The following is an 11,140-nucleotide window of genomic DNA, read 5'->3' on the forward strand; positions in this document are numbered from 1 at the left end:
CTGGGCGGCCAAGGATCCCATTGTATGGTAAGGGGATCTCGGCGACATCGAAGACGATCTTCTCCGTCCTAAAGTTCAGCTCACCTCCAAACATAATGGGCAGTGTGATTTTACCTTTAGGCTGGCTCCTTCCCGGGTTGACCCCTTGAAACATGCCCATCTCTTTGAAGTCTCCATCAGGATTTTGCAGCTTCTTGATCACAACGGGTGAGATCAAATTCAGACCGGCCCCACCGTCAACTAGCACTTTCTTCACCTTGAGGATGTGTATCGTTGGCGAGACCAACAACGGCAAACACCCAACCGCAGTTGTGCGATCAGGGTGATCCTCGGTGTCAAAAACGATGGGCGTGCGGGACCACTTCAGGGGCTTTTGGGCATCAAACGACAGCTCTGCCGCAACGACCTCACGCGCCCACTGCTTCAGCTGGCGGTGTGAGGTGTGCAACGAGGCGCCATCATCGATGCACATGACCTCTGTAGCCTTCTGGAACTCGTGCTCGCCGGACTCGTTGTCCTCGTTATGATCATCATCCTCCTCTTTCTTGTCGCGGCCCCAAGAGGGCCTCTCTTGTTGGTTATCTTTGCCGCGGCGACCCCCTTGGCCGCCATGCTTCTTGCCAGATCCCTCATCACCATCCTGACCTTTCTCCTTGTCTCGCCTTTCGTATTCGGCCTTCTGCTTTTCAGCAAGCAGCTCAACTTGTCGGCAGTTCTGGAGGTCATGGCCCTTGGTGCGGTGGATCTTGCAGTACTACTTGTCGGTGCCTCCTGGCTTCCCGGCAGCCGCCAGGTCCAAGCAGGCGGCGCACCCGGTAACCTCCTTGCCGGGACGTCAGTCTTGGCCTTCTTGGTGGCGCCGAGCTCGCCGGATCCCTCAATGGCAAGCACAGTATTACCCTTGTGCTTCCTATTCTGGCACTGACCCTTCTTCATCGGAGCGGCGGTGTCTTCGTCTGTGGAGTCGGTTTCTGCACCAGCGTCCTCGTCGGGTTACTTCCTCCCCTCTTCAGCTCGAGCACATCTATCGTCCAGAACATAAAGTTCGGCCACATGCTTCACCTTGTTCATCGCCAACTCCTCGCGCATCTTGCGGTTGCACACATTCTGATGGAATGCGCTAAGAACTGCGGTGGGATGAACATCTGGGATGTTGTACTGCACTCGGCCGAACCTTTGTATGTACTTGCGCAGGTTTTCTCCTTCTTTCTGGGGGATGATGTGCAAATCGCTTGCTTGGCCATGAGCTTGGTGGCCTCCAATGAAGGCGCCAACAAACTCATGACACAAATCCGACCAAGAAGAAATGGAATCCACTGGCAAGTGCATCAACCACGACATGACGTTGGGTTTGAGTGCCAACGGGAAGTAATTGGCAAGCAACTTGTCGTTGTGGGCTCCAGCAGCTTGCATCGGGATGGTGTACATGCTGAGGAACTCCGACGGGTGGGTCTTGCCGTTGTACTTCTCGCCAACATCGGGCTTGAACGTGCGGTGGGAGGGCCACTGGAACTACCGCAGGTCTCGGGTAAAGGCTGGACAACCCACCTCATAAGACAGGTCACCGGGGCCCCCGGCGCCAGGTGGTCCATAGTAGGCCCCGCACGCCGATCTGATAGATGGCGCGTCTCCCGTCGTCGTTTGATGGTACTTCGAGCGTCTTCATGGGCTCGTTCCTAAAGCACTTGACATTGGTCGTGGCAGGTTCGTGGGATGGACGACGCGGTGGAAACGTTGTCACCGACGTCGGGTCAACGGGCCATTGGCTGTTGTCACGGTCACGGAGGGGGAGAGTGCACCGTGGTTGCAGCGTCTCTGCCCCCCCCTCACCGCCAGCGTGCACCGGCTCGTCAGGACGCCGGTGCGAGGGTCCCGCTGGGTGCGGCTTGTCTTTGTTGGCGAAGCTGACAAGGCTTTGGATGTTGGCTCTCCACTCGTCGAGCTTCTCCACAGTGGGGGGGGGGGGAATCGATGAGTAGCTGCACGCAAGCCAGCGCTTCTACTGGCGTAGGAGGCGGCGAGATCTGCGTAGACCGTGATGTGCTCCGACTTCTAACCAGGTTAGAAGGGGCTCGGTCACGGTCTCGCGGTCATGTGCCACCTTGAACGGTGTCTGAGCACGCACACTGGCCTGGTTCGTCCTGCGAGTGGCGCATAGGGATCTTTCCGCAGTGGTGCCCGGGGGCTCCGGCATCACGGTGTTGCTCATCGTGTGCGCCCTGGGATGGGCATGGCGCGGGTGCCAACTGGGGTGCCATAGAGGCTGCCGCGTCGCCCGTGAGCAGCACGGCCCCGCCCCTGGACCCAACGGCGCATGGCTCGTCATCTCGGATTTGGATGACGCCACTTGCCTAGCTCCAATCGCCAGAATGTCGTGGACGCTCGCGAGCCACGTCTTTGGCCCCATCCATGGGTACCCAGCCGTCTGCTCGCGCTGGCGCGGACGGGCCAGCCCCGGATGAACCGATCACCATGATCCCCTTTCTCTTAGGGGCCAGGGTGATGATGAAGTCGGTGTGCTAACCTTCAAACCGGATTTTCACAACCACGCCACCTACCTGGTGCATTAGAGATGTCAGGGGAAACGACACCTATGGATCATTGGGGTCCATTTTTGCTACGGTTGGCGGGCGCGAGGTTGTGCAAACAGCGGGTCTAGAAGCCAGTACGAGGATCGTTTACCCAGGTTCGGGCCGCGAGGATGCGTAATACCCTAGTCCTGCTTTGGTGTATATTTGAGTGTTCTTGAGTTCTTGAACTAGCTACGATGAGTGCGTCGTCCAAAAAATCTTAATCCTTCTCTAGTACGCCTCGAGCCTCCTTTTATAGTTAAAAGGGGCTGCCACAGTGGCACACAGGACGTGGAAAGGTATACAGTAATTGAGTCTATCTCATGGCACCGTAGGACAAACGCATTTAATGCGCTGATGACGTGCCCTTCTTACTTTATCAAGGACGGCAAGGAAGCTCGTCCCAGCTGTCACCACCTCACCTGGCTTTGACGCGCGTCCGAACTGACAAGGCGTGTAGCGCCACATTGGCTGGCTGCTGAGTTGGTGCAGTGGCTGAATCTTCATGAAGATCTGCATGCCACCACATAGGTGATTGCTGAGTCATCCTAGAGGTCGCACGTCACCATGCAGGCGCCTACCTAGCTGGTGGGCTGGCAGCTACATGGGAACGGTGGTGGAGTCTTGGTAGACGTGGGCCTGGCTGCGGCCCCGCGGATGTTTTTGGCAAGAGTCTTGCTGGGGCCCCGACAAAGGTCTTGCCGCGGCATCTTGGTCGTCCCCGACAAGGCTCTTGCCGGGGGTCTCATGGGTATCCTTGGCAAGGATCTTCCCGAGGATCGTCATCTTTTGGTCAACATCTAGTCTTGTGTGCTTCTGGTCTCCACAAATATTTTCATTCCACCATGCAGGCACTTCCTGAGACTTGGTTTCAATGTTGTCGATGGCGTCAGAACTCTTAGGCTCGAGGGTGGCTGCGATGTTGGTGTTGGGCAAGTTGCCACGGCAAGGTTCTTGCCGGGGCTGCGGAGGCCGCCCAGGCAATGGCCTTGCTAGGGGAGTCCACCTTGCCCCTTCGCTCTTTGTTTTTCTGGCTTGGCGTTGTTCTGGTTGTGTTGTGGCTTTGCTTCCTTCCTCTGCCCAGCTAGGTGTGGCTGTAGGCGCGGCTCCAACTGCCCGTGCAAAAGTAAATGGGTACAAAATAGGACCCCTCCTTTTGTGCACCGACACAAACCAATGGAAAAATGTGATTATTCATAGGTATTAGGAGTATATCCTTCACAAGAACAAGCAGAGCGTGATATCCATAACAGGACAACAAGTAGATAACCATTTAGGTAAAGGGGTCGAGAAAATTCATGATGTTACCCATACAATGGTGTTCGAATAATTGATCAAGAAACATTTGGCATTGTGCTACCAATGTTCTTGTTGTATTCAGAGTAACACAGTCATGCTTCGAGGTAGCAATGATATGGTGGTTTAAGTAAGGGTTGGGTCTGAAGATCAGAAGAAATACACAAGGGACAATTTCAGGAATAACAAGTAAAACAATGTATAAGTGAAACATGACCAAGTTAGTGTTGGAAGGGAGGCAAGGTTGTTGTTGATGACAACGCAATTTATCAAGGAGCAAGGATGATATTTCTCGACATGAATTCAACTGATATCTCAGAAGAAGTTAAAATGTTGACGATGATCATGACACATTTGACGAGAGGTTTCTTGAAGATGTAATCAATCATTGATGACATCAAGCAAAAGGAATGTTGAAGCGAAAGGTTATCGGAACCACAGGTAAAATTGCAAGCTCAAAGTTAGAGTTGCTTATATGATGTTGAAAGCTTGAAGCTTTAGCATGAAAACGATGATGTAATCATTCAGCTAGGGAAGACATGGTCGAGTATGCACTCATAAGAAATAAAGATTAAAAAGGGTTGTTGAATCATAGTGTAGACTCGACTCAGTTATCAGTGTTTCGAGTGATAAACAACTCAGAACCCCGGGGAAAATTGGAATCGGTGAGAAGTAATACTAGAAGAAGACTCATAGGAAGCAGCATAGCTGTTTGATATTGTCGAGATACCAGAGGGTAATACTCGAAGGTAGAGTAGAATAGATGCTTGACAGGTGAAAAGATCTGCAGAAGACAAGTACTTTAACTTGTCCGAGAAATGGGGTCAAAGAAGAACAATATGGCTAGAACCATGATTGCAAAAGATCAAATCCTAGATATAAGATAATCTTATATGAAGGGGATAATTAATTTTAAGAGAAGCTTTGATGATAAGATCTGCATCGTGTCCATGGGCATGAACACAAAGTTCAAGGTCGACTCCCACTTCTCCAATGCATAACCTTCCATTCACTTCTCATTTCGAAAATAGTATTAGTGTTGAAATTTTTACCTGGTGAAATACCAGATGGGTATGACCCGTGAAATCCTTCGGGTTCATATATATTAGGGAAGGCATAGGTTCAACCCATCGAGGAACCTTAGGAATATATACCACAAACTTCAAGAGTAAATAACACAGGCTCGGTAGTAGATCATTTTCGACAGAAGCAGAGGATACAACTTACCAAAGTCATTCTGTATCAGGGAAGAACTCACAAGGTGATCAAATATGAGGGCATTGTTGGATAATAATCCTACAAAGGATCTGGTGGTCCACAAGGGATCTGATGTGAGCACCGGTAACCAACCAGAAGAAGAAAGAATGCAAGGAGATCAGATTATAGAAACAACTAACTAATTCAAAGCTCAAATGCAAAGGAATTATGATTTCCAAATCAAGGGATCAAAAGCAAACGCTCTGATTAAGGTTGGATATGTTGAATAGACTTAGGGGTACAACCTATGGTAACTTGATTGGTCGAGAACCAGCTCATGTCCGGAGTGACGTCTAAGCCAAAGGTGCGAATTCTAGTTTCGAATGATGATTGCGACCATTCACAAACATGTCGAATCAAAGGCTCGAAATCACGATGACAAAGGATACTAATGAATATTTTTGGACATATGGGAAGTAACCATAATGCAAGCAAACAAGTATTTGTAGAGCAATAGCTGGCATAGGGTTATCGGAAGATCAGATAGTAGTTCAATATATCTTGTGAATCATATGAACAACTTGGAAGAATGGATACTTGGTAAGTGCGAGGAATTATCCATAGGGGGTATTCATGTGGCAAGGAAATGCAAGGAAGTAAGCTCAAAGGATTCTCGGAACAATAGAGAGAATTTTGGAGCATCTTTTAATAACAAGAGCAACAAGGAATGATTGTATGAATGGCAAGTGTATGTAGTTTTCCATAGGGGTTGATGGTGGAAGGGAATCGCAAAAGCGATGAGTATAAGTTCTCGAGCGAACATCAGAGAGTATCTACGAAGTCTTCTGGTGAAGCAAACGATCATATAGAATGAAGTGGCTCTCCGAGAGGAAGTAGTTATGAGAACCTAATAGTAGAGTTAGGAAAATCATTTAACCCGAATAGATGAGAGATCAATGTCCCAGAGTAAGACGAGGATTAACAGATCCTAATACCACCCATTTTTGATGTGGGCCTGTAAGCCACACAACAATGTTAGTAAAAGTTTGTCAATGACTAGACTCAACTTCGGCCAAGGAGTTGGAAAGGGGGCTACCTACAGGTAGTCGACTCTGATACCAACTTGTGACGCCCCCGATTCAATCATACACGCAAATGTGTACGATCAAGATCAGGGACTCGCGGGAAGATATCACAACACAACTCTAGACACAAAGTGAAATAATACAAGATTTATATTACAAGCCAGGGGCCTCGAGGGCTTGAATACATAAGATCAAATACACAAGAGTCAGCGGAAGCAAAAATATCTGAGTATAGACATAAGTTTACAAGTTTGCCTTAAGAAGGCTAGCACAAAAGTATCAACGATCGAAAAGGCAAGGCCTCCTGCCTGGGAGACTCCTAACTACTCCTAGTCGCCGGCGGCCATCACGTAGTAGTAGGCACCCTCGGGGTAGTAGTAGTCGTCGGTGGTGTCGTCCAGCTCCTAGGATCCGTCATCTGATCGCAGCAATCGGGTATAGGGGAAAAGAGGTAGCAAAGAAACCTTGAGTACTCATCCAAAGTATGCATCTGTATCAAAGGAATGGGCTGTATCTATGGACTAAACTGCAGAATGCTAGAAGAGAAGGGGAAAGCCTAGCCTAGCGAAGACTAGCATCTTCCCGTGCTTGCTAATTATACTTTTAAGGGTGGAATACCAAAGAAACTTGGAGATCCAGGAATACCAACTATACCATGCTCCATTAAAACAAACTATGTTAAAACTGCTTTATGTGATTTGGGAGCTAGTATTAGTGTTATGTGTTTCTCTTTGTATCGTAGACTTGAATTGACTAAGTTGACACCTACTGAAATCTATTTGCAAATGGCTGATAAATCAACTGCTATACCCATCGACATTTGTGATGATGTGCCATTCATTGTTGCAAACATTACTATCTTAATAGACTTTGTTATTCTTGATATTTGCGAGGACAATAGTATGTCGATCATCCTTGGTCGACCCTTTTTGAATACTGCAGGGGCAGTTATTGATTGCAACAAGGGCAATGTCACTTTTCATGTTAATGGTAATGAGCATACGGTACACTTTGCGAAGAAACAACCTCAAGTGAATAGCATCAATTCTATTGGAAAAATTTCAACTATCGCTATTTGAGGTTCTGAATTCCTTATTCGTACTTTTAAAAAGAAATATTATATTCTTATTGTTGTGGACATGCATATCCCCCTTCAGCTAACCTAGTGTTATTCGAAAGTTCTCCGATTTCATGTCATTCGGGAGAAGTTTGTTAATAAGACTTGATGAACCTTGTTAATTGATTCTTTTGATGGGCATGAGATGGATGAATTTATAAAGCACAACTTTTTGTACCCACTTTTTAATTTATGTTATTTAGAATAAATAAAGCAAAAATAGTATTATTCGTCTGTTTTCTGAATTATCCATGCAATAAAAAATGTCCCGAAAATAATAGTTCTCCAATTGCCCTGAAAATTTTGTATGATTGTTTTAGAATATTTGAGAATTTTTGGCACTGAGAACACACTAGGGGGCTGCACCAGTGGGCCACAAGCCCTGGGGGCATGCCTACCCCCCTGGGCGCTCCCTGGTGGTTTGTGGGTCCCACATGGGTCCCCCTCACTTATTCCAGCACCCATCCACTTTGTCTCCCTCTCGAAAAAATCATGACATTGCTCAAACCCGTGTTTTGGCGGGATTGTTCATGAGTATGTGACTCCTCCAATGGTCAAATTAGTTTTTGATCTAGTGCTTTATATATTGCAAATTTTTGCTGTTGTGGTAACCATGTTCTTGAGCTTGCATGCTAAATTTATATGGTCCAAAGTAGTTTTGATGCATGATATAGCCTCTAGGCAATTGTGGGAGTAGTTGCTATCAATTTTGCTGAGTTTTGTTCACTTTTATTTTGAGTCACTAAAAATTTCAGAAATTTTTCAGAGGAAGAAAAATGTTTAGGAATATATACCAAGGTGGTCCCTCAAGGAAGGAAACCACAAGGCTTGCGATAGTTTAGCCGAACCTTGAACCACCGACGGAAGCCTTAGTGCGACCTTGCGAGTGGCCGTTGGATCAATTCATGGATCATGCATTCTTAAAGGAGGAATTTGATGCATAGTACAAAATGCTGGAGTTGAGGACTTCGTGTCAGATAAGTGCCAGCAGTACTATCACCTCACTAATTCCTTTGTGCAGAGATTCAAATTTACATCTAAGCGCAATACTCATTATGTCATGTTTGATCTTTATGATAAATCATATACCATGGGCCTAGAAGATTTTAATGATGCATGCAAAATTCCACAGTGGGGCATTCACAATGAACCTCGCAAAACTGAATATAATGATTTCCTTGCTAGCATCACTGTGGGAGAAATTAGAAATATTACACAAGCTACCATGGGGAGCATTCACTTTCCTGCCATACATTATTTTTCTCTCTTTATAGGTGGATGCATTAACGAAAACATGATCATAGCCACCTCTGTGCATCCGATCTTATTGTCCTCAAGTGTGCGGTAATGGGTGATAAACGATATAACTTGGTGGCTATTATTGCAAGGAGGTTACATCTTAATACTAAAGATGGACAATTCTTTGGTGGAATTTATGCCACTCGTTTAGCTAATTATTTTGGGGTACACATAAGGGAGGATGCATTGAGTTTCCACTGGCTTCTCTTGATTATAACGCTATGATACACTACTAGTTTCTTGAGAGGAACTAACAACCCCTCCAGCACCGATTAATCTTTGACAGGGTGCGTGTTTGCTACGTGACACTTCCTGCTCTAGCCTTCTTTGACTTTTAGGTAAAACGGAGATACTTTATAAACAAAGTGTAGGTAGATGAGTATAAGAGAGCAGGGGAGGCCGCTCGCTTCCATGGGGCAGCTCTCCAAGCAGTAGCAGCCGCATCCCAGTACAACCCCGACTACAACTTTGGATACCCGCCAGGCTAGACGTGGCCCTAGACCAACTTAGGCCAAAAGCCTAAGATTGGGTGAGTACGTATTTCTCACTGAAATTACGTTCATGTTCACACACTCATTCCAGTTGTCAGTGTTCATACTTTTTCATTGTATTATCCATGCTATTTTCTTTTTCTCGCTTTCTTCTTGTTTGTTTGAAAAACTTTGTGAAAATCCAAAAAAAGTTCTTGCATGTTTTTAGTTTTCTTTCTAGTTTATTTAGTAGTAGTATTAAAATAAAACCTAAAAATATTTCTCATTCTTCTTTTGTCTGTTGGGGCTTTCCCGTGTAAATAGTTTTTCTCGTTCTTGTTTTACTTTCTTTAGAAAAACAAAAACTCAAAAAATATTTCAGTGTGTTTCTTTGAAATTCTTTTTCCTTTCTTTGGCTAATAAGGAGAAGACCATGAAAATGTTGAGTGGCTCTCATATGCATTATTTTTGATCTAACAAAGAGCCCATATTACTATGTCTTTTCCTTTGAATAAATGTTTGCAGATTCCAGCTTAGTCCGATGCGCATGCAATATTACTATTATCCACACCATTCGGTCGTGCAAGTGAAAGGCAATAATGACGATATATGATGAAATGATTGAGATGAGGAAAAGCTGGTATGAACTGGACCTATTTTGTTTTTGTAAATATGATTAGTTCATCATTCTTGATTCAGCCCATTATGAATGAAACATGTTTGCAATGACAATTAGAGATTATACTTAATCATTGCATGCTCAATTAGCTAGGAGTTTATAATGGTTTACCTTGCGTGCCAACATTCTTTCAAAATGGTTATGATGTAGTATGATAGGATGGTATCCTCCTTTGAATGATTCAAGTCGCTTGACTTGGCACATGTTCACGCATGTATTTGAAACAAAAACAACATAGCCTCCACGATATTTATGTTCATGGTGATTTATATCCTACTCATGCTTGCACTCAATGTTGGTTAATCTCAATGCATGTTTACGACTATTGTCGCTCTCTAGTTGGTCGCTCCTCAATCTTTTGCTAGCCTTCATTTGTACTAAGCGGGAATACTGCTTTTGCATCCACTTCCATAAACCCAAAGTTATTCTATATGAGTCCACTATACCTACCTATATGCATTATCTACCTATCGTTCCAAGTAAATTTGCATGCGCCAAACTCTAAACCTTCAAATAATAGTCTGTTTTGTATGCCCAAATCGCTCATGTAGCGACTAGGGGCTATTAGTATCTTCCATGCTAGGTGGGTTATTCTCACGATGAGTGTTTATTCGGTCATCATTCACAAGAAAGTGGATGGTATTTGTGATGTCTAGTTCAATGCTCAAATCAAATCAAAAATATAATTTCAAAGAAAACTCCCCGAGGACTGTTGTTGGTATGGGCGGTACATGTTGTTTCGGATCAACCGTGGAGTGTGATTGTTGGTGGAGGTGAAGGAAATATGCCCTAGAGGCAATAATAAAGTTGTTATTTTATATTTCCTTATTCAAGATAAATGTTTATTATTCATGCTAGAATTGTATTGACCGAAAACCTTAATACATGTGTGAATACATAGACAAACAATGAGTCCCTAGTGAGCCTCTACTTTACTAGCTCGCTGATCAAAGATGGTTAAGGTTTCCAAACCATGGACATGATGTGATGGACATGACCCATCCGTTAGCTTAGCATATTGATCGTTCAGTTTTATTGCTATTGCTTTCTCCATGTCAAATACATATTCCTTCAACTATGAGATTATGCAACTGCCGGATACCGGAGGAATTCCTTGTGTGATATCAAACGTCACAACGTAACCAGGTGATTATAAAGATGCTCTACAGGTATCTCCGAATTTGTCTTTAGGGTTGGCATAGATCGAGATTAGGATTTGTCACTCCGAGTATAGGAGAGGTATCTCTGGGCCCTCTCGGTAATGCACATCAAAAGAAGCCTTGCAAGCAAAGTGACTAATGAGTTCATTACAGGATGATGTCTTACAGAACGAGTAAACAGACTTGCCGGTAATGAGATTGAACTAGGTATGTAGATACCGACGATCGAGTCTCGGGCAAATAACATACCGATGGAAAAGGGAATAA

Source organism: Triticum urartu, chromosome 4 (assembly GCF_003073215.2).
Source record: "Triticum urartu cultivar G1812 chromosome 4, Tu2.1, whole genome shotgun sequence".
NCBI lineage: Eukaryota > Viridiplantae > Streptophyta > Magnoliopsida > Poales > Poaceae > Triticum > Triticum urartu.